At 32.7% G+C, this 25,935-nt stretch overlaps 1 protein-coding gene across 1 annotated transcript in view; it reads right to left on the reverse strand.

Annotated features, from left to right (window-relative positions):
* The window catches only part of LOC130447798 (transcription factor SOX-13), a 228,878-nt gene that overhangs the window by 148,793 nt on the left and 54,150 nt on the right, over positions 1–25,935 (reverse strand). The gene's annotated exons all lie outside the window — the stretch shown is intronic.

A 25,935-nucleotide genomic window follows, 5' to 3' on the forward strand; every position in this document is an offset into this window, starting at 1 on the left:
TTCCTTAGGATCTTTCTCTTCATTATTCGAATATCATACTTGTCCTTTCTCGACAGGCACGCAGTTTCAGCTCCATATGTAATGTTTGGTATAATTCCCGAATGTTTTTAACTTTGTGTTTGTGCTCAAATCTTCACTCCTTAGAAACGTCACATATCTCCTTGTCACAGTCAAGCACTTGAAATATTTCAGTCTTTGCAATTTATATCCTCCCAGAATGATCTAATTTTTTTTATTTGTCCTTCTTCTAGTCGCCAGCATGTACTTTGTTTTTTGAACATTCACCTTGAACCCTATTTAACCGGCTTTTTCCAGCAATTGCATTATAAATTTTTTGAAGCTATTCTTATTCCTTGCCATAAGCGCCAGCTCATCCGCTCATCCTACTATCTGCGTACTGGTTTGAGTTGAAGTCTCTCCCACATCTATCTCATTTATTACTCGATTTATTGCTGAACAGAGTCGTTGAGAGACCTTTCCCCTGCCTAACACCTTTTGTACTCGAATCACCTTTCTTGTTCATCACCATATTTACTAATTCAACAAGTTGTGAGAATATCCCCTTTTCACATTGCCTCCTCTATTCTTTCCCAGTTGATCAAAAGCCTTTTTAAAATCCATAAACCTCACATGCAGGTCCATTCCATGTTCATAGAACTTCTCTTCTCTTTGTGACATCATATGCACTGCGTCTATTGTTGATTTGTCGGCCCTGAAACCCTGCTGATAGTTTCCGAGTTTCTCTTAAATATATTCGACTAGTTTATCTTTTTTTAGTTATGTTTAGGAGTGTTATTGATCTATAACTGTCGCACAGCTTGGACTCTTCCGTTTTCAGGAATGGAATGGTATGTGAGCGCATTGATTTTTTCCTATATTTCCTTGGTGATGTCGTAGATTTTTGTTATTAAACTTTCTCTTCCATTCTGTCTTAGCTGGCCAACTACAATATAACGAATCATGTAGAAGATGATTCATTACAATAATAGTTGTAGCAATAGTATTTTTTTTAAGAAATTTTGCAAGAACTTCGATTTTTTACAATCATTACTTATATTTTCAACATAAACGGTAATTTATGTGGATTTATTTAAGTAACGGTCGATGTACTAAAATCTATATCGACTACTTACTTATTGAAAATGCCAGAAAGAGTGTTTATGGATATAAGTTATTTCAAAAGTAAACATATATCAACTAATCATAGTCATTTTGAATCACTTATAGATCCTAGCGTTTTCCTCATTTGAATCAAACCGACAATCTTGATTGAAAATTCACTGTGAGACCACCGACACCACAATCATCAGCAACTATTTCACATCATCTCGACAAACTATTTACTATTTCTACGATTTTCCATTTCCTGTTAATAAATATGCAGATGCAAATAGAATTAACGAAACTGTCCCAAGAGCAATCACATTTCTCGAATTTCAATACGAACTGATAATCAAAATCTAGAGATCAAGAGTGCAGGCTCGTTTCAGTGTTACATATATTACGAATAGTAGGCTGAGGATGTGCTTTATCCAGTGGCGTCAGTTGAGAAATGTGTTCTGTACACTACATTGATTACTAAGTACCTTTTTTATCATGTTTTGTAGGTATAATTTGTAATAGATAATAAGTTTAACGTTTCATTCTTGCATTAAAATAGTGAATTCAGCTACTGGTGACGGTGGAAATTGTTTACGAAACGTTATATCGAGATTTAGGAATAAATTTGGAAAGGATATTGATGTGGTCGTACAAGTCATTAAATAATTATCTCTAGATATACAAATATCATTTCAGATTATGGCATGACATAGTTATTTACACGATATAAAAATTATAAAAGTCAAAATCTATCTTCTTAAAAAGATATAACATGATAAGCATGACACTAGAAATAACGCCAATTAAATCCAATCATCGAAAGATTGAATTCCAAATGCGTTGTTGTCATTAAAAACCAACAGATGAATAGAGCACTAATTAGAGCAAATGGTAGAGAATTAATACATTTTGATGCAAGCTACATCGAAACTGATCTCTTTGAGATATCTTTCTGTTCGTTTTCTCAGTCATAGGAGTTGTGACCTCTTTGAAATCTCTTTATTCCTTTTTACATTGTCTCTCTCCATATTTCTCGATACTCTGGCGTAAGTTCCTGTAGTTCTCATATGACTATTAGCCTCTCTATATTATCATCTTGTTTTCTAACTACGTGTACAAAATTTGCAACACATCTTTCATTCATAATGATGATATTTTCTTGGTTATAATCTTCCAGTATCAACTGATTAGGTCTTTTCGCAGTCTAGGGAATTCTAAAGAATCTCCTGTAGGATCACATTTCAAACGAATCAATATATTTGCGCTCCCTAGCTCTAATTGTTCATTATTCTGAGCTGTATGAGATGATTGGGAAGACCAAAGTTAAAGCAACCTTCTTTCAATTTCATCTATGCATCTACCCATACAATCACTATATTGAAATATTTGGTACTGATGTCCAGCTACATCATTTCTCACTGTTTTCTTTGATAATTATTTTGTTTGTTTATGTAGGAATTAATATAACTTAATATATATGAAGATACGATTAAAAACGATAATTCCAATTGTTTTATTAGTTTTAATCTTTGTATTTGTTCACTGACGTTAAGTAGCATTACTGCTAGCTCGTTCGGGTGGTTGTTAAGTCTGTTTAAGTATCATTCACTTGACAGAATTCACTTGAGGATCTTCTCTGATTTCATTGCTAGGTATAAAACACGGCGCATCGGAGATTGTGCTTAAACCTGAAAGACTGAAATCTTTATATAATCTCGAGGTGAGATTTAGCTGTTGTCCCCCATAACTGGATCTCATAGGTCAATCTTGGCGACTTTGTAAACTAGAAGTTCAATTTGCACCGAAATTTGGATTTACATCACATTAACTAATAGTGTTTGCTGTATTCAATTCCTAACTGTTTCCTTTTGATAATGATAAGTGTTTTCCAGATGAGTCCTCTGTCTAGATGGATACCCAGGTACTTTACGGAGTTTGTTTGTAGTCATTCGCTTAACGTTACTGTAGCTGTAACTCTTCTATATTTTTGGAATGTTATTTGCAGAGATTTTGCTTCATCAATTTTGATTCCCCAGATTCTTTTCCAGTTTATTTTGTTAAGATGTTGTGGTAGATATGCTGCTGCTACGGTAGGGTTTATGTGGTTTGCCAATATTGCTTTGTCGTTAGCAAATGATGCAGTAATTATATTTCTTGTCGGAAGTAGTAAACAGTAAGTATAGATAGATCCTGTTTTTAAATGAGAGTGTTTCCACTGGCAGCGACTACCGCATACACTATTCAAGCGATCAAACAAATTTGATTTTTTCTTGCGACTTTCTTTTTTGGTATTTTCATTGAATTTCTAGTGATATGATGGAAAACATTAGAATCAAAAACTATCATGGATATTTTTGTGCAAAAGTGCAAAACTTAACACAACTATCAAGTGCAATGGTTTATTATGTTGTGTGGTCCGACAATTCTTGAAATAACATATGAAGAAACTCTCTTTTGTCGCCTCTACTGCAAAATAACAGGTTTAAATGCACTATTTTTTCATTATGTAACATAAATAACTTAATTAATAGTCTTTAAAGAATATAAAATTCCCAGGGTATTAGGAAAATAGCACGGCAATTCAATAAAACTTATGGCTACTGTTAAAATTCTAAGTAAGATTATTTATATGCAAATGTGGTAGAATTGGTCAGAAACATGATATTCCATATTTGAAATTAAAGCTGCAAGAAACGATTTAATTAAAATTGGAGATTCTTACCAAAATATAAATGTTGTTATTAACCTATTGGTGATTGACCCGAATGAAGACACTGGAATAATTATGGAATAGACATTATTTTCCAATTCTATGTATAAGATAAAAAAATATCGCATTTAATTTATATTTAATATTTAATCGCGAATAGAATAGAAAGACATAACCTTCTATTTTATTGATATTACAAAGATTATTATAGGCTAGTAGTAAATAAAGACTATAGAGAGTATAGTTAAGGAGAAATATCTCTTAAGGGAGAAAATTTGGAAAAGTGTCTAGCTTTATACGATAAATTACAGTTAGAAAATCTTGCCACTGTAGTAGATGGTATGGAAGTAGTAATTATAGATGAATTGAAAAACTTAATATGATTTTTGACTCAAGCAGTTCATTATTGCGTGGTACACAATAATGTGATAAAAGAAATTTGATCTGATGTTTATGTAGCGCCATAATCAAGACGAAATTAAAACCATTGATAATGTATAATGTTGTTACGGTAAATTGAAGGTTAAAGATGCAATATTTGTTACTTCAGTAAAATATTTATCATATTTGAAGACGATTTCTTTGCTATTAAATTGCTTATTCAAATTTCAACCTGTTTATAGGAAGGGACACAAAATGTTACACTGAATATAATTTCAATGAATGTTAGAACAGTTTCCGAATAAAATTGGTGAGAATAGTAAATTTTAAAGACTATTCGAAAAGGAAAACGTTGATGGAAGAAAATTTTCAAATTAAATATTTACGAATACAAATTTTTAATTTAAATGCCACCCTTTCATCTGAACGTCTATGTTCGTCTAAGAACAATCAAGGATCATTGAGGTCAAGCAGTCATTATCATTTTACAACTTAATGGTTTTCGTATCATAATCACGGTTTGTGAATAAAATAATAGAAGAATTCATGTGAGCCGGGCATGAATATTTTTTCGTTTATATTATTTTGATTTTTATTATCGTATCTCTAAAAGAAGCTGTACGAAAACCATATAATATGGGCATTGTAGTTCATGATTATTATATTATTATGTACAATGATGACAATATTAGAAAATTTAACATTCAATGACTCAAAATATTTCGAATGAATTTTGGACGTAATTATTGTGTATCAGATACATTACTGTTCTGTTGAAAGGATTCAAGGTGGGCCTCCCAATCTAATAAAATTATAACTTCAAAAATCACTGGAAAATTTTAATTTACATATTAATTGAACGACTATCATCAGTACTGACCACTGTCAACATAACGATGACTATAGTACACGTCCCTATATCTATTCTGCTGATTCAGTTATATATACAAATTATTAAGTACTTCGACATCACTTAATCGAATCTTCAGTTATAAGGTTTTGTTATTTATATCAGTATCGCGTGGTTTAATTGACTAAAATTACACGTTTTTGATTAATCATTGCTTACAAGTAATCTTACTGATTTTCCAAACACTTTCTGGTTCAAAAACAGTGTCTAGTATTTTCTGATAAAAAATAATTTTGGTGTATGAATAAATTGTAGGAGATTCATTGTCAAATGAATATTCCAACAAATAATTAAGAGTAAGTTCTATATAACTATTATCTAGCACTTTCCAAAGCCCTAGTTGAAGCTTTTGCTTGAAATTACCTCTCAAAATAGTAATCTTTGTTTTTTAAACTTTTTTGTTTATCGAGATATCGTTAGTTGATGCTTCATATTTAATAGATTTATGACTTTTGTCTAAGATCTGATCTAAACTTGGATAATGGACAGTTAGTCAGATGTCGGAAGTGTGGAAGATGTATTTCCACTAAACTCGTGTTTTCATACATCATCCTCTTCTAGAGGAAATATATTTAATTGGGGCATTTGATGTTTTGTACGATAAATTACGAAAGGAAGATAACTGTAAGTGTATAAATGTCGTACTTTAACTTAAATGTTAAATCTATTTCAAAATGATCAATAATAACAAATCGTGCTTTATTTACTTTGGACGTACTGCGACTAAAAAGATTAGAAAGCCATCAATTCTCTTGGTTCCGATCAAGTGTGATCTCGAATGTCGGACGCTATGTGGACAAACAGCGATTTAAAGATCATAGCAGCGACGGATCTCGGAATCCGGAAACCGCCTTAGATGCAACTTTTGAATAGAAGGCTGGATCTTTGATAGATCCTGCATTGAAAGTTCTAGATGTCAATGTATATTTGATCGATTGTTACTACTCTGAGGTCTACTACATCATAGCTTATAAGTCTCGAAACTCGGTCAATCATAGATTGTTGTCACAAACGCACAAGATCATAAGAAGACTTATTAGTTAGCTCGGATCAAACCATTATTAAGAACTTAGTCGGTCAATTTATTTAATTCTTACTTGAAAGTCATTCTGTCTTAAGTTATTAACTGGAATATTTAACCTAACAACATCTTATAGTGATATATTTTTCAATGGTCTGAAAAAGATATCGTACTTAAATTTTGCAATTTACCGCATGTCTCTAGTAATTATAATAGCGCTGATATAACTTTTTAAAAGTAGAATATTTTTCCTCCGGCCTCATTTCTTCTTGCAACGCGCCAATCGCTTACTTGCGTCACCAGCGCCGATCAAGTTTTGCCGACAAGCTACAGCAGCAACCACAACACGTTGTTTTGTTTTACCAACCTAACGCGTCGTGATGTATTAGTCCTTCTAGCATCGTTTTTTATATATATTAGCATTAGATAATTTGAAAATAATATAGAAATTTCGTTGATTTAATATTTGCACCATCGTATATTAATAAATATCCAACTAGAACTAGCATGTCATAGGTGGGCGGAAACTTAATTTAAGTAACTGCACACCTATTGTTTTCAATTTATTTTATGTATTTTATAAAGAAAATTTTGACACGAAATATAAGTAAATAGATGGTTTTAAAAGGATATATGATAAAATTAGATTTGAAAGATATATGAGAATATCTCTATAATATAGTTTGAGACATCGTTAAGCTGAGAGGGATCAATTATTTTAAATGTCATCCAACTTTATTTGCATTCAGTTACTCCATTTCCAAGTTATTATGGCTATGATTCTATCCAAGAAATTATCATTTAAAAATAATTATGAGAGGGAGAGAAATACTTTATTGTTAACAATTTGTAGATAAAAGCGCAAATAATAAAATAAAGATACAAATAAAATAAAATCTAAATATAAACACAAGAAAACTGGATTTGTTTGTATCTCCCTCACTCTTGCACTATGAAAATTATTTCTCAACATCGTATGACGTTGGATGAATTTATGATAAATTTCGTATATATTTACTAAACCCTGAAGATTATTTATAATCGTATATAACAATATACTATATTTTTTGGCGCCGGAAGATAGAAAAACCATCGTACAGCGGTATTAAAAAATATTTATTTAGGTATCAATGTGGGTGGTCGATTGAAATATGATTAATGACAAATCTATAATTAATGTCAATTTCAAACGCCTATAAGGATTTTTAAAACAAAGTGTTTTGAAATGTGTGTTAATATATCATCATTGGATCCCAATAGAACTATGCATTTTTATTACTCATTGGAGAGAGCTAGGTTATTCAGCACACATAGTAGAGAAGTTTTTGAAATAACCTGCAAGCACACATATTTTTTTGTTACGTAAGAAATTGAATTATTTTACATTAAGACCTCCCACTAGCGAGGCTATTCTAGCACAGTTAACGGACTCGCCTATTTTCGCACTAATTTTTGTGTTAATTTTGTAAACAGTTTTCGTATCTTATTCTTGGAATGTTTAGCTTTTCATTATCTTTTTCTGAACATACTGTATATTTTGTGGAAGTGTTAATATTAATATGAATATTCATATATCGATAACCTCAAAGTAAATTTAGTTAATTTTTTCTTACCAATTGCTGATAAGTTTTTCTAATATCTTTGATTTTACACTTCAGTTGTAGAATGTAGGCAAATAGAGGACGTTTTAGAGAGATAGAGATCGATTCGTTGGAAAATTTTGTTGACCCTCAGCAGGGCTGGGGTTGTGGTGGTTGCTTGAGGTTGTCCTATTCCAGCCGACCATTGCTAGAATGACCATTGGCTAGAAGAGAACAAAAAGAGAGCTCTAGTATGTAAAAACGGTTCTTCTCGGTTTGGGGATGTTTTTGTGACATTTTTTTCTTTGTTTTTTGAAATACGAGGCGGGCGGGTATAGCTGCGGCTGCATTTTTTCCTATCGTCGGCCATTTGGCTGATGAATAGGTTCACCAGGTTACAGGGAAACACCGACGATGACGTTTTAGAAACGACACTGAGGTTTTATTGAATTCTTCGAATGGAGCGGGTGGTCGACAACAAATCAATTTCTTTAAAAACTTGAACGTTGAAATAAATAAATCAGAAGTGACTACTGAGCCACACATAAGTAAACTAAGGAATATTAAATTATTCGAAGTCGAATGGCATGTAATAAATCGTTGTATAAACACCTTTTTCAATAAATCGTATACTCAACATTTAACTATTTTGGTTGGAAAAAGTCTATTTTGGATTAAGAATATGATCGAATGCAAATTTCTTATCGTATAGTTTCTCATAAGTTTCAGCATAAAGTATAATTATAGTAATGAAAAATGGAATGACAGAAGCCTGCTTAGCATTATTCTGAGGTGTATATTTGAAAATGTACCACACTCTATTTTGAAAATATAGAAATCCACGTCACATTTCCATATATTTTCAGAAGTTTAATTAGCTACCTTTTTGATAAGACTGAAATTTTGTAAAGACCATCTTTGTTCGACGTTAATACACCTAACAATCATTAACAATTATAAAAAAATTTTTCTCGGAAAAAAATATGATATAATATGTTATATATTAAATGTTAATCTTAAAAACTAACTAATCCTTTCGTTCAGCAAAGAAAATGTTATACAGCGTGTTCATAAAGTAAATGGAACTTGTTAATACGATTCCCGTTAGGTTTACAAAAAAATGCAGCGTAATCCTAGATTTTTGGCTATATATGAGGTACATTGTGTACAAAATTGAATATTTTAATGTAAACGACTTTCAAGAACGCATATAACATAGATATTTACGCTAATAGTGCATGTGCAGACTATTTTTCAACATTTTCTAAATAAATCTAATAAAAATGGAAATATTCGTTACGTTAATTTATGACAACACGGTATAATTACTAAATTTATAATCCGGCATGTAAAATCACATTATCAAAAAAAACTTGAGCGTCCCTTCGAAAACAAAATCTGGAGTTATTCAATTAGGTAACTCACAAGAATCAAATTGGTTGCTCTCGTCAAAGGGAAGTTAAACAGAAGCGAATCAATTCTGATTGGTATTTTAAAGTCTTATATTTGTGTTTATTGTAGGGAAAATGTCATTATCGAATTGTAAAGATGAAAATAATAAGTATAAAGGCGTAGCGAGAAAAAGAAAAGGCGACGTTTCTCTTCTTCGAACATCTCGAAATGAAAACAGAAATAATATAATGAAGTAAAATAAAAACAGTGGCTCACATATAAATTTCCATTATAAGATTTATTCAATTGGAGTAAGTTAAGTGTTGATTGTTTCTCGTAATCATGTTTTGATTATATTGCCTTGGATCTTGTTCTTTTGAACCATTTCAAACCAGGAGCGAATCCAGGACCGACTTTTGGTACTGATATGTAAAAGGGACTAGTATTTTAGGAAATGGACAATTTTGAAAGTAATATTAAGAACTGTATTCATGTAATATGAAAAACAAATAACTACATTTGACATAATATGGAGTTTAACAAAAGAAGGAGAAGATTATACAAAGGAAATGTCGTGAAGCAACTTGAATCATCAGTTAAGTTTCGCTCCAAGGAAATCACAAGAAAGATAAAAACGAGTATTTTCATTTTCAGGGTAATTCTTAAAATTAGCGGGGATTTTAAGGGAAGAGGTTCCCTTAGTTTTCCTGGTGGATCAACGTCTTCCTAAACTGGTCAAAATAAATACTGAACATGTTAACTATTTGAAGTAACCAAACATATCAAAAATAACTTGTTTCTTATGAGTAGTAAGTTTTTCTTGTCGAAGAAGCCACAAGTCATGGGAACTGTGGCTAAAATTTGACCATAAAATATTATATTGAGTGAAAATGAGATAGAGATGTTATTAACTTATAGACGAAAGATGTGTGGACGATAATAGTAAATAATAAATATTGAATACATAACCAGATTATATGGTACAATAAAAAGTATCTAAACTAAAAGACATTTCTTTATTTTCTCCTTTTACCTTTTCAGGTACCGACGGAGGATTCCTAATATTTTTCTCTTAGTAGTACTTCCTTCTTTCATCACGTTTTTTTCTTGTGTCTGTCTAATTTTATTCTATGGAATTGTCCAATTTTCTAATTTCATATGTAATCATTAATATCGTTATCGTATTTATAGTACTATATAGTTTAGTGTGTATTCCAGTCTTATTGATTTATTCTCCTTATTTGTTATTTCTGCCCCCCTACCCTTAGATATACAGACGCCCTTACTTTTACTAGAGTCCCTTATCTTCATTTTATTTCATATGTATTTGTTATTTGTTATCCTCGTCATAGATATTGAAATGGAAATAAAACCAAATTGACATGTTGTGTAACATATCAACGAATAACTAGGTGGTACTTATAATCATACTAATCTCTCAACCTTAGGTCTCTGAAGACGATAATTTGGTTATCGAAACGCGCGTCACACAGTATAATTGTTAGTGTTAATGTTAGATAATAGTGTGTTCATATCAACGAAGACATTCCATAAAAGGAACAATTGAAAATATTATTACTTAGTAAGTATTTGTTTTTTTTTCAAAGTATTAATTTTCGAATCACATTTGAAATAAATTTAGAAGAGAATTGGTATTGTTCCGAAAATATTTCGATTGTATTTGGAGGACTGAATATATATGACAAAGATAAAAATCGATTTCACTCGATTCAAGAAGAACATATATATTTTATTTTCATAAAATCGATAAATAAAAATGATGGATTACATAAAATGCCAGTGAAATGCTAGTTATAAATAATAAAAGTCTTTGTACCAGCTGATATAAAAAGATTAAAATAATTGTAAGTTTATTCAGAATAGATTATTCTCTATATGTATGAAGAAACAATCACGAACTATTAATTCATTGAATGTAATTTATAATTTTTGTACGAATTGTGAACAAAAAGGACAGTTATAATAAACAAACTAAAAACGTAGCTTGAATTAATCGACTTCAAAGTACCGACCTTGGCTTACAATGCACTTATCCAAGACTGAATGTACGTCAATGTTATGAACGGTGCCAATAATTCCTTTTTAGCACATTAATCGCATGATGCTGGATCGGATGTAAACAGTGGCTTCTTTGTCCACATATCTTTTCAATATGCTACAAGCACATTTGAATAAATTAGTTCATCTACGTCCCGACTCTCCCGACTATCTTTCATCATATATTTTATCAAACCTCGTATGTGTCTAATATTTTCTGTAGAAAATATAGAATGTATTAAATCTGTGTTTGGTAATTTTTACTGATAATTGATACTTAATAACTTGCTTCGCAAAATAGATTGATCAAGATTAAAAAATAAAGTTTTGTCTCCAAAATATTATGACTGAACGCCACTGAATGAAATATTTATTTGGAAAATTAGATTTCTTGTCGCTTTGTAAGAGTGCAAATTGCCCCGGCACTGCCAATCGATAGAGACGTTGAAGACAGCTACCATTTTCTATAGGTAGTCAGCATTTTCGTAAAAATGTATCATTAAGCTCAGAAATAAATAAATACATTATCATTTCTTTGCGTCCGTGAAAGAGAATTTTAATTTTTATTTTCTTTTCACTACGGCTTCTCCATTATTCTTGCGAATTGAAAAACGTCTTTTATAATTTCGTTTCTGCTTTTTTTACGTAATTAGGTTGTTCCAAACCCCCACGTGTATATTTGGTGTATTGTATAACTATAGAAATTTATAAATCACTTACGTTATTGAAAATTTTTCAATAACATTCAATTTCGAGAAGATGATCAAATTTCAAATTTAATTAAATATGTCTGGGAGGAACGCGGAAAAACAATTCTTTCGAGATTAATTGGCAAGGGCGTCGCCAAAAGGGGACAGGAAGGGCAACCAACCAATTATAAAGGAAGCTGTTGTTGCAGAGAAAGTCGGGGTAACAACGTCATAGAAGCAATCATCCAGCAGAAAGTCCTTCAGAACACTGGAAGAGGTCTTTAGTAATACCATACTTGGAATGAAATCGGCAGCAATTGTGGCACGATAGGCTAATCTAACAAATCAAATAGTTGTTGATATCCTAAAAGGAACAAATTCCTTCTTTCCCGAAACGGAAAACGCATTAAAAATTTCAATCGCTTTACCATGCACGACCTGTACAATAGAGCGATCCTTTAGCAGCCTCAGGAGACTAAAAACATGGCTAAAAAGCACCATGGCAGAAGATCGCCTCAATGGTCTGGCCATGATGAATGTACACAGAGCTATAATAAATAAAAACCTAAGTAGTTGAAAGTTTTGCAAAAAATCCCCGCAGATTATGATTTAATTAAATATTATTTTTGTTAAAACAAATAATCATTACTGTGTTTAAAAGTTTGATTTAGTTATTGTGCTGTCGAGGGCTTGTGAATCTCACTTCCCAAAACAGGCCTACATTACCGATAAAGCTAACATAGTCCAAGATCTAAGGCGCAAATTTGCGCAGGAACCGCAAATCTCGCTGTTTTTATATATCTAGTCCAGTGTGAATCTATGTATTGAATACTCTGGAATGTATTCAGGAACAGTTTGTTTAGTACATAGGTCATGCAAAATTATTCATTTACTAACCTTATTGTGTTGTATTAGAAAATTAACGGTTTTTCAGCTGAACGTCCAACTAACTGGAACCGGTGTACAGAACTACTGTACCGATTGTCTTTGTTGAAATAACTTTAACAGTTTTTGTACAATCATTCAAATAATTTTTGGTGGTAGACCCCAAAGTACTACACACAAAATAAACCTTAGCCAAAATCATGAAGAAGATATTACTGTAAATAAATATTTCGATGGCCAGTAGCAGATATAAATATATACAGTGTTGTTTATGGAGGGTTGGACCCTTAAGGTGAAAAACATCAACAAATTAGAAGCATTCGAAATGTGGGTATATCGTAGAATCCTGAAGATACCATGGACTGCCAAAGTGAGGAATGAGGATATTCTCAGGCGTATCAATAAAGACCGTGAACTCTTTAACATCGCGAAGAAACGATAGATTGCATACCTTGGCCATATAATGCGAGGCCATAAATATCAATTCCTTCAGCTGATAGTCGAGGGCAAGATTGAAGGTAAGAAAGGATTGGGACGGAAGAGGATATCATGGTTGCGGAACGTGAGGCAGTGGACGGGTATACAAGATATTCAGACATTGATCCATACCGCTAGAGATAGAGAAGCCATGAAAAATATGGTCGCGAACATCCATTAATGGATATGCATTCGAAGAAGAAGAAGTATTGTTTATAAAGAATTGTGTTTCATTTTTCATCTTGCTAGTATTTTCTTTCCAGACTAAAATAGCCCCCAAGAAGCACTTAAAACATGAATTCAATATTTAGATAAACATATTACTATTAGGATATTAATTCAAATTAGATGTTATCACTTTTCATTCAATAAAATGATCGTGTTTTTGATTATACCGCGTATAATACAATATTCATTGAATTGATAAATGATGTCTCTCAGAGTACCGTTAAAAATCGAAAACTGAAAAATTTGTTTTGTTATACAAAAACTTTCTATATCAATGTCGTTGTAATTCGCAAAAGTTAAATGTACCAGCTGTAACATTCAAAATAAACTCGCTATATTTATCAAAGTCTATTCTATCTAATGTTGAAAATGACATATTAATTACAACTCCAGTTTGAAGACACAAATCCACTTTCTGAATGCACTCTGATATAATTAACCGTCGGCTAAAATTAGATGCAAACCTCAAGACAATTAAAATAATGAGTATTTCACAATGATTCTCGTTCTATTATCTGTACTATGAATGAAAAATTAATCTGCCTTCCTTACAGAATTAGATTGTTAGCCAAAGACTATTTATACAATGAAGAGGTATGTCCTCTTTGTACTTAGTTGAAATAAGATCTTTTGTTAGTTTTCTTTTCAAACGTTTTGTGTAGAGGACAATATGAAGTCTACGGTTTTTTTGTTGGTTTTGTTTAATTCTCATTGGTAGACCATATTTAGGTAATTCAATAATTATATTGGTGTTTTTCTAATACGGTTTCTAAAAAATTCCTCTATGGCTTCAATTACATTTATTACCTTTTAATTATTTAAAAAAATCTTTAAGCAACTTTCAACAAATAAATGTTATGATGTCTCCTTACTATACACGGTCATTCAGTTTCAATTATTCTGGCACTTGAATATTATTCTTATTTTGTGATATTCTTTGATATCAAAATGTTCCATTGTACTATTTTTAACACTTTCCATTACCTGTTACATTAAGTTCGGCTCGTGTGAAAGCCTCTTAAGCTATCATAACTTCTATCTAGTTCGATCTTCGTTATGATATATATTAAATTCCATTTTTTTATATAGTTGTGGTATTCTCTAATAGAACAACATCGATACAAAAACGTAAAGTATAAAAACTAACTACATGCGCGGTATTTTAAAATTCCATCTTGACAATTTTCTACATCTACCTTCTATATATGTGCGGATGTTTTTCTTGTTTTTGATACGGAAGCATAAGAAAAATCGCGAAAGTTTACTTATCAAATCTATCTAGCAGCGTTGTCAGTTTTAATAACAGATCACTAGCATACTTTTTGATATCTTCAAAGTTTATTTTTATACTTTGTATGTCTGTCAATGTAACTTATTTATTATAATAGACGTGGAGTTTCCAATATCTTCCCCTAATAGAAACATTTTAATTTAGGTATAGATACGACGACAGATCATAAATATATAATCGGTATGAGCCCCTTAATCTATCAAAGAATCTATAAATGCCCTCTTCCTCGGCAATGTTTGTTTCAATAACGAGTGAGGAGACAACTAATCGATTGTTAACGCGATAAATTACAAAAAAATTCAAGTCTTCTATTTCTGCTCCTTTCTTTTAATACTATTAATGTGAATCGAAATCGATTAGGATCAAAACAAGAGAAAGAATCGTAAGAACTGCTAGGAACTTTCCAAAACGAGATGATCACCGTTACTTGGAACTATAAACAAGACTTTATGATGGAATCTACATTTCAGAAACATAATCTGTAAGATTTTGGTCCCGGAAAAAGGGACCACAATTTGGTAATTTGTTTGGTCGATGTTTCGGTTCGCCCAGCACGCTTTTGGACGCAGAATTTGGAACGCCTAATATTGTTCTCTAGGTCCTATGGAATGGAAAGCTGGAAGACAATCTTTTAATGAAGTATTTAGATCTTATTCCCGAAGAAGGTGGATCAAATGATCATTTTTTTGAAACAATTATTTAAAATTGAATTTTGTATTTCCCATGTTTCATAATTTTTTTTCAACACTCTGCTCAATCGAAAGGAACCATTTGTTATTGGTTTGCTGAATTTAAACGTTGCAGTACAGACACCGATGATTGTGAACGTTCTAGTCGTTCAAATCACGTCCAATTGAGATAGTTAGTACAGAAAACATATATCTAATCGTAAATTGAAATTGCGTGAGAGAGCTGAGGCCGTAAAGGCAGTGTGTTTACAATTATGTATGAACATTTGACCATAAGAAAGCTATTTTCAAAGTGGGTGCCGTGTTTACCGTGTATCAAAAACAACAACGTTTTGATGTGTCTATATGTGACAATGGATGAAGATGGATCAATCACTTCACTCCGGAATCAAATCGATCATCATCTGAATGAATTGCTGCCGGTGAACCACGTCCAAGGCGACCAAAGGCACAACAGTCAGTTGGGAAGGTTACAACTTCAATATTTTGGAATGCTCATCTCCAAAAGACAGAGAAAATCAATAGCGAATACTTCATTGTTGGAGTTGTTGCATCGTTTGAATGCAAAAATCGAGGAAAAACGGCTGCATACGTCGAAGGACGAAACATTGTTTCACCAAGAGAATGCACCTATTCACAATTGGATGGCAACGATAGTTGAATTGAATGAATCGCACTTCGAATTGCTGCCTCATCCATCATATAGTCCACATCTGCCCCCCAGTGACTATTGGCTATTCGCTGATCTCAAAAAAATGCTCGTCGGTAAGAAATTCGGCTCATGAGAAGAAGCAATTGCTGAAACTGAAACCTATTTTGAAGCAAAAGACAAATCCTTCTATAAGCACGGCATCGAGAAGTTAAAGAAGCGTTGGGATGATTATATTGCTCTTTAAGCACATTGGAGAATAAAATCCTGGTTAGTCACACGACTTATTGAGTGATGGTTTAGTATTATTATGTTGCAGCTAAACAATTTTAAATTGGTGCATATGGTGCGTTTCCCTAACTGAATTTATTTACAACAAGAATGTTACATTTGAAATGGAAATTTATTATTTTCTGAGAATTTTTCTCTTTTTTAAATTCAATAATGAATTAATGAAAATCTAAATATTTGATTCGTAACGTCGAAATGAAACTCCTTGTTTATATATTAAATGCGGCAACAATGGTCGAGAGCGATGCAATTTAAAATTGTCCATTGATTGAATAAAACCTTAATGGCATCCAATCATTCATATTATCAGCAGCACCTAGATTATGCCCTTATACGTATACTGGTAGTTGCTTTGATAAACAACCACGAATAAAATGCATTATAATTGGATTTCTTGTACATTTTATACATTACTAACATTTTCCGCTTTAATGTTTGTAAATTGTTCAGTTATAAAAGACGACGTACACTTTTGTTGTACTCGACTGGCTATAATTTATAAATTTTTTCACCGGTTGAACCAGATCCTACCGCGATATTGTGCTCAACGATTTATAATGATCTTGCTTCAATTATTTACTTAGTGGTGATTACTCTTTTGGTACCATAACGATTACTTTATGTTTTTATTTAATCAATATCTATACTTCTTAAAATGGTACTAATTGAGCCATTTATTGTTTCACTTTTCAATAATCTTTCATAAAAATACTCCAACAACTGTAGAGAAGAAATAATTTGATCTATAACACTCAGGGAGGTACTAAGGGAATCACAAAAGAAAATAGTTGAAAGAAATAATATGAAAATGCATATTTGGAACGGTTCAGAGTGTAAGATAAAACTATAAATTGTTGTAATGGTTTTGATAGAGCAAATAAGAAAGACGTAGCGAATAATAATTGATGAAGCTAACAATAAAAATGATACAAAAAGATGAGAAATGATAGAAATATCATAGTAACGGTTAACACAAGTTAGATATTTATAGTGATAACATCGATGTACCATATGAGCGGCCTCATCGTTTTACCACGGATGCCCTTTGCTCTACTGGAAGGATAAATATATTGTTGGATCTTGAGAAGTTTTTTGGCAACTATCAAATTCGTGCAACAACGTCTAGACAAAGAGAAGTTTTTTGTCTAACCTTTTTGAAATATTTTTCGTGTTTTTGTTTCCATTTTTCATATAGACAGAGTGATAAACATTGGTCGCATTCAGCAGACGCAGAGAATAGTGTTACTGCTATTTATCTGTAACTGTAATGATATTTTTCTTGTTAGTTTTTGACAGGTATATTTTCAAAACAGTGACTATTTTGGTTGCTTTTATTATTGGTTGTTATTATCATTATTACGATGTGTATTCATCACTCATACACTTTGTATATAAAAATTGTCATTATAATTCAAAGCGAAATTATACTCATGCCGTTTCCAATCATTGTTCTTATCTTCATGAACGAGTTATATTATTTGACGGAGCACAGTCGATTTAAGAAATTTCACTTTCTCTACAACTATCTAGCTCAAATTAAAAGCGTCAGCTCCAGAACTTGTTGACTTTGTAGCGTATGTATCACCAATTCCGCTAGGGTTGTACAACAGTTGTACTACGGTTTACTCCGCTAACAGACGACGGGAGATTCTTTAGATCTTCGAAACTATCCATTAGAATGTAATCTAAAAGAATATCATGAAAATTAAGAGTCTTAATTTAGAGCCCCGGTGTGTGCTAAGAGAAACTTTCACTAAACTTCAGTAGGCTTACTAAACGAGTATTTTGTCAAGAACCAAGATATTTAAATAGTTTAAAGCTTTTTCGAAGAAAAAGAAACCATGAAAGATTAAACTTGCAACGAGAGGCCATCAAGTACAAGAGCTGTTGAAAATATCGATTGAATTCCGATCGTCGGTTGATGATCGGAATGATCTGGGAACACTTTTTCCACAAAGTCGTCAGGAATAACGTGAAGACAGCCATTGGGTTCGTTAGTATTTCTACCAAACTCTAGTGGGTTTACTGGAAGAATATGTTTTCAAAAGCTTATACATTTCGATGGTTATTAACACAAGGGAGGTCATTGCGTTCGTTTTAGTGCACATTGATGCGACAATCTTTGAACGCCCTCAACACAGCATAGATTTTACGATGAATATTAAGAGATTTATGACTGTGCTAAAAGAAAATCTCACCAAACTTCAGTAGGCTTACGAGAAGAGTATTTTATCAAGAACCCAAAAGTTTCGGTGTTTTAAAGCATTTTCGAAAGGAAGAGAAATCACGAACGATTAAAGTGGAAAAGGAAGGCCATCAACTGAGGGAACCGATGAATATCGATTGAATTCCGACCATAGGTTGATGATCGGAATGATCTGGGAACATTTTTACCACAAAGTCGTTAGGAATAACGTGAAGACTGCCACTGGGTTCGTTAGTATTTCTATCAAATTCCAGTAGGTTAACTGGGAGAATATTTTTTCAAAAGTCTAGGCGTTTCAGTGGTTATCAACACAAACGAGGCTACTGCGTTCGTCATAGTCAGTGATGTGACAATCTTGGAACGCCCTGAGCACTGCACAAATTTCACGATTTCACTGCTAAGAGACACTTTCACCAAACTTCAGTAGGACTACGAAAAGAGCCCAGAAGTTTCGGTGGTTTAAAGCATTTCAGAAGAAAGAGACAATAAAAGATTAAACTGGCAAAGGAAGGCCATCAACTGAGAGAACCGATGAAAATATCGATTGAATTCCGATCATCGGTTGATGATCGGGATGATTTTTGATATACCATACTGCTTATTTTTCCCACCAAAAGGGAAGTATCACAATATATCGATGCAGCTGGTTTCTTGTAGATTGTACTTTTCACCAGTTCTACTTTTATTTTAATAGACTGCTACTAACATATATGGAAAACTATATTGAGGTTATATTTCATTATAAACTATCTGTTTAAATTGATTAATTACATTCATAATATATATATTATTGTTTGTAATTAATATTATGTTCTTGCGTTAGAATTTACCAACAAATAAGGAAATAAATTAGTATTTACTAGTCATTAAGCGATTAATTACGGGTTAAGCGTATGGGTAGAATTAATTCCTATTATAATACGTAGATAAAATACAGTCCAAAACACTTATACTGCAGGTATTTATTCATAAAAAAATCATGTTATACTTACAACAATATCGAAATGGTACTTATTCCATGTTGCTTTCGGTGAAATATTTTATAAAAAGTTCAAAGCTCGCCGCTTCGTCACCCTCCGATAGTTTCCTGCCACGAAAAGTTATTATAGTAATGAAAATATTTTTCCTAAATCACCAGCACATGTATTATGTCTTTGACATCTTTGACGACCAACCATCATAATAAAGATTTGTAATGATATAATCGCTACAGATTTGTACTTACGTCTGTCAGTGAAGCCATAATAATAGAGAAGTTGCTATTGTCATCGGGTGCTCTTAAACTGCCAGAGACGAATCTAGGTTTTAATTAAATTTCATCTATATAAAATTACAGATATCTAAATAAATGCAAATCGATTGTTTCTAGTGAAAAAATTCATAGGATGTTGTCGCTGATATTCTCAACCATGTGGCAGCGTCGTTCTTTAAGCTCGTCATCACCATTGAAATGTTGACTACCAAGGAAAGATTTTAGGTGTGAGAAGAGATGAAAGTCGCTAGTAGCGAGGTCTGCGCTGTACGGAGGATGATCAAATACATCCCAAATTCGTGTAGGGGTCGCAGTTCGAGGTCGGGCATTATTGTGAAACAAAACAACAACTTTTAACAGTAATTCTTGGCGTTTGTTATGTAGTACGCGGCGCAATTTATGAATGGTCTTGTATTAAAAATGTGCATTGATTGATTGGCCACGTGGTAAAAAATCATTCGACAAAATACCTTTTCTGTCGAAACGATGCACATGAGTTTTCGAGGTGTCAAGTTTTGCTTAAACTTAACTTTCATTGGAGACGAAGTGTGCCTCCATTCCATTGCTCCTGAGGTATAATATGATACCCAATTTTCATTCCCCGTAACTATATGAGAAAAAAACATCACTGACTTCATTGTGGCGTGACAAAAAATGGCGTTCATTTCTCACAGCTTCAATCGCAAACAGACGGTATGGATATACCTCGTTCCTCGATTGAAAAATGTTGGTTTTATGGTAATTATATTGTTAGTTTCTGTCTTATTCCTCACGGCATCCATCAAAATAATGCAGAATTCTCTCTGATAAATATGCAATTAATGTTGAATCGCATCAGCTACAAAAGGTGAATTGGAGTTGATAGATGTTTCAGAAAAACATCAAAAGTTAAAGTAGGAAGTGTTTATTTCCGTTATCATACAAATAAATAATATTTAAATATCTTTATAATTATAAATAAAATATTAATCAATCATAACATAAAAGTTTACACAAGCTCATAAAGACCGCATGAGTTTATACAATACAACTTAGAATGCAATGCAAGACACAATATTTCTTGATCAAAAGCATGCGCAAAGGAAGTTCAAGTTCAGCAGATTCTTTCATGCAAAATTTCACACTTGCAACATTGATTTTGTGCTATTTTTATTGCGTGGAAGCTGCAGTTCTAGGGAGAAGTCTATTTACTTTTCGCATAACAATTAAGCTGTTCATCAGGTTCCAAAAGCGAGGCAGAAGCAGATCTCATCTTTACCAGCTATTCGCTGACCACTTTTTCCTTGTACATTTCACTTAGCTTTCTTTATTTTCATTTTTGAACCAGTCACAAAATTTGACGTTAGAAATTTGTTTAATATACTTATACATTTTTTGTTAGTGGCAGCCATAATGCAGTGGCAAGAAACTTGTATAATATCAAACGACGTACAATATTAAACTACGAAATATTTTGATTTTGGAATTGCTTGCAATTTCTTGCACGTTGTCTTGCACCTTGCCACTAAGCCGCCTTAAGATCGTTCCTATTTTCTATGTTCAGATCAATATTTGAGTTTAAACTTTTTTCGCTTTCAGTTAACTCATAATCTTTTTTGAATTGCTGACCACATAGTATGTGATGTGGTTATGAAACTTTCCAATCTAGTTACTCTTACCTTTACCTTCACCAAAATATGCTCATCGTGTTATATACACAAAGGATAAACACTTTATAGTTGTATTTCTCGATTAGATAATGCTGCTTGTGTTTTAGTTAGTTTACTTTCCAGATATTTCCGTATATTGAAATATATAATTTTTGTTGTATTGACGGAGTCCTACCCTGCGTCCTAATAACAGAGGGTGCTCAATTGTTCCCCGACTATTACATGTACATGTCTCATTGAGTCCCCTTTTCCTAGAGGAGACACATAATAAAACTCCACGTTTACATAATGACTGTTACAATGCGTGTCATCAAGTCCGCTTGTTCATCGAGGAAGTCATTTTCCTCGGATATTGAGGATACACTTGACCCAATCGGGATTTATTGTTCTTCGCTAGACGTCATTACCGACCGAGAGAGAAAGAGAGAGAGAGACTAGAAACGATGCTCCTCGGTCGTTCTTTCATTCATGAAATAATACAAGAGTTCTTCTTTGTTCTATGAAAACAACGTTTCTCTTCTTTCGAGCGAGATTGTAAATACTTGCGATGAGGATGTTTACAACGTCTTTATGTCGTCAAGCTTCGCCATTATCCTTAGAACATTACTCAAATTTTACCATATGTGATGGATTTCTTACAGAAAATAACTTCGTATGAATATGGATTAATTTAATCCAAATATCAAAAGAATTTTATTTCTGTGTAGAAAAATGATAAATGACTGTCATTTGTGTACAAATATGCAAATGTTGAATATTTTCGATTAACTATGATCAATATTATACAAGGATATGATTCCTAGCTCTCGACGACGAGCTGGAATTAAACAAAGACAAGCTCATCAACTCTATTAGTATAACAAATCAATATTATTTCCTCATAATCAATATAGATAAATAAATTTGCATCAAGAGATAAACATGCAGCGTCAAAATTAATTTATTAAAATAAATAACAAGAGGCTCAGATTAATGCCTCTTCTTAATCTTGATCAATGCACTGAGAGGAAGGTCCGACGAAGCATGTCAAGCTGTCCGTGAAGAGTTCCAAATTATTTTTCAATTGCATTTCGGAGGTCGGTTAGGATGCGTTACCCCCTTGCGAAAACGCGGTCGTTGAGAGGGCCCCATAGGAAAAAATCACAGGTCACTCAACGAATTCTCATCTGCCTATCCATTCTCCAAAGTCAATATTAAGATACTCCTGCAAACACAACGCGTAGTGCGACGATACTCCTGCATGAAATGACGGAAGTTGGCGAGTGTTGGATCGTTCTTCATTTGCCCACGTGAATCTCAGAGCATTTTCAGATAACTTTGGCCCGCCACGTGATTCTTTCAAAAGTACGGACCCACCAGACCTGAAGACGTGAAGAAATTGGTCGTTCCAGTACACGCAATTATGTAGGTTGCCGGTTCAGCTTGAAGGTCGTTTCTTCCGACCACAAAATTGAATGTTTGGGCTGCGGATCATCCTGACTGCATCCGAGGTATCAATCTCCCTATAACCGCACTGCAGATTCGTTCGTCTGCTCGACTTTAGCCATCGTCACTGTTTCCATTTTTTCGTTAGCGCATTGGCAGCAGAGTTCGTTCTTAAGAATTTCTGGTGCGTCTTCCACACTGTTGAACGATTTGGTACCGGCAGGTTCGGAAATTGTACTTATATACAATATATCGCAATTTAAATAAAGACACCTCCATAATTTCATACATAAATTAACGCATCATAGAAAAGAAAAATCATCAGCAAAATTTATGGTAGTGTCAAAATGGTACAAGATATCTGGAGAAGACGTACACACGATAACACAAGCAATCGTAGCAAATGGAAGGAGAGAAGGTAGGGAAAGCAAAGGACTCGTAAAGAAGAAATTTCTACAAGAAATCAAGCCGGATATAGATGAGGTATGAATCGAGCGAAGAAAAGTTGCAAAGAAACGAAAGAAGTTGAGAAGATTAGTAAAGGAGATTGAATCCAACGTTCTAGAAGACCTGTAGAGCTGAACAATATATTTAAACACATGTGATTGTACCCATAGAAATTAATCTCATAGTGATAAACAGATACGGAAGTACGCACTTCCTGATTTGTTAATTGAAGTGGTGTTGATCCCGATTTTCAGGTTTTGTCTTGTACATAATGTTGTTATATATATTATCAGAAAAAAATCGGGGGATTTCTATACTCCATGTGTGTTGGAAAACTGCATTTATTGCCTTTTACATTTAAGAATATAATTCTGGAACTAGAGTTACCCTATGAAAATGGAATTAGATGGATCCTGTACCAACATCATTAGGTAATACAGTTTTACAATTTATGTACAAAGTTTTCTACAAAAATTTGTGTAACATCGAAAGATTTATCTTTGATCGACCAATTTTAGTGCCGTATTACGTTCAACCCCTTCTTTCACGATCTTGTAACATCTCATCTTAATCCTCATTCTTTCCTGTTCGGCAAACATAGTTAACTTTTGAAAGTATCCGCACACCTATCAATAATGACAAATTGGAGTCATTTAAAGACATAAATCACATAATAATCTACTACTTGTTGAGAAAACAATTTTTTCATAATTTCAAAATAAATTTTTTTATCTTCGGAATATATATACAGAGTGTACTATTTTGGAGTAACGGTGAATTAAAAAATGTTTGAATTGAAATCCAAATTTAATCTCAAATCCCAAATCTCAACAGCTCGTTTTTTTAATAACGAAATATATCATTATTAATACCGTGTTACGGCCAATGGACGAGTTTCTACAAAGTGGCCCAATAAACTCGTGTTAAAAAGTTTTTTTATGAGAAAACATGAAACATTTTTGTTAGAAATCGACTAAGTTCACTAAGTTAATCTTGCTACTCAAGGGTTGTATTTTACAATTTTTTTAGAAATATGTCATCCCAAACTCTCTTTTACCTTGACATGGAATGTACAGATATAGTGTATTGTTTCTTCTAGAAACTATTTTGTTTATCTTTGCCAACTGATCACATTGTTGAACACCTGTTTCAAATTTCCATAATCGTTTGACTACATGACACCAGAAACAAGACTTTTATCAAGAAATCTCTGTTAAGAATTCAGTATTAAGCTCATATGAATTTTTATTAATTCGATGTATACTTATATTTTTAATCGGATTCAGAAATCATTTTATATATTATGTATGACATCATCTTAAATTATTATTATTTTTTTCTTCCATAAACTGCGGTTTTTCAACATTGTTCGATAAACGCGACGTGTGTGTCATTATTTACGAATCATTCCATATACTTTGGATTTAATGATAATAAATTATATTTTTTCATATTAATTTTATACAAATTGATAAAATATTCGAAATTATTGGATACATACTGAGTGTTTATCATTTAAATACACTGTCGCCTCATTAAAATACTAAACTTACAGTGACTAATTGGTATTTTGTGTTTCATATAAGTCACATAAACTTGGTTGATTTTGAAAATGAGTGGTATCTGAAGCACTAGGTATGGTTCAGTGGTATATCTTAGGATCTCACTTTATTGCGCTCCCCAAATATTTGATATTTTTAGAAAAATTTTCTCCCTCTACATTATTTTAAATATAATAATATAATAAATCAAGGAATACACTTAATTTTTAAGTTAATTTTTAAGCTCTACCAAGTTATTTCTATATTCTGATTGATTTTCTTTTGGTAAGTACTAAGTTTTTACAGAATAATTGTGAATTATGAAGCTGCTACTTTATTATTCACACTAATTGTCATTTGTAGTTTTTCGGCTGAAAATGTCACTTTTTAAATTGGGGTTCTTCTAATAACTAGCAGGCAATCAATTGAGTAAAATGATCAAACGATAGAATTCACATTGGAAATAAACATAAATTTCAAATTCAAGGAGTTTCCTCAATAAAAGTACGTTATCGAATCCAAACATTTCCATTAATATTGACAGGTATATAAGCCTTAGAGATTTTGCTGAATAACCAATTAGGTACCCAGATTCAACTCCTATGAATTTTTTGGTAAGATAACTTAGAATCTGGAAGTTATGCTACACCACTTAATTTTACTTATGTAGAAAACATGCGCAAGAAGATAAATCCTATTACACTCGAATAGTCCAAGTGGTATACGCCGTATTTAAATGCCTATATGTTGTGACTTGGTAACTGATTCCACAGACTTGCACTTCTTCAAGGAAAGGAATCCCGAAAAATGGGAGTTCTGGGCGTGAGCCCTGCCTGCCTGTTGAATCTTGCAGATACTGCTCTAGTTAGGATTATGCTGAACAACTCGAAGAGTATCTGTCGTGGTAGTATCGGTAAAACAAAGTCAGGTCAGCGACTTTTATTCTATGTTCTAAGCTGTCCAAGTTTCTGGTCAACTTAGAGTATGCTTGAAAGCCGTTCTCCAAATGTGCGAGAAATACTCCAAAGATACACGAACCTGGATCTTATAGAGATATGAAGCT

Source organism: Diorhabda sublineata, chromosome 8 (genome assembly GCF_026230105.1).
Source record: "Diorhabda sublineata isolate icDioSubl1.1 chromosome 8, icDioSubl1.1, whole genome shotgun sequence".
NCBI classification, from domain to species: domain Eukaryota; kingdom Metazoa; phylum Arthropoda; class Insecta; order Coleoptera; family Chrysomelidae; genus Diorhabda; species Diorhabda sublineata.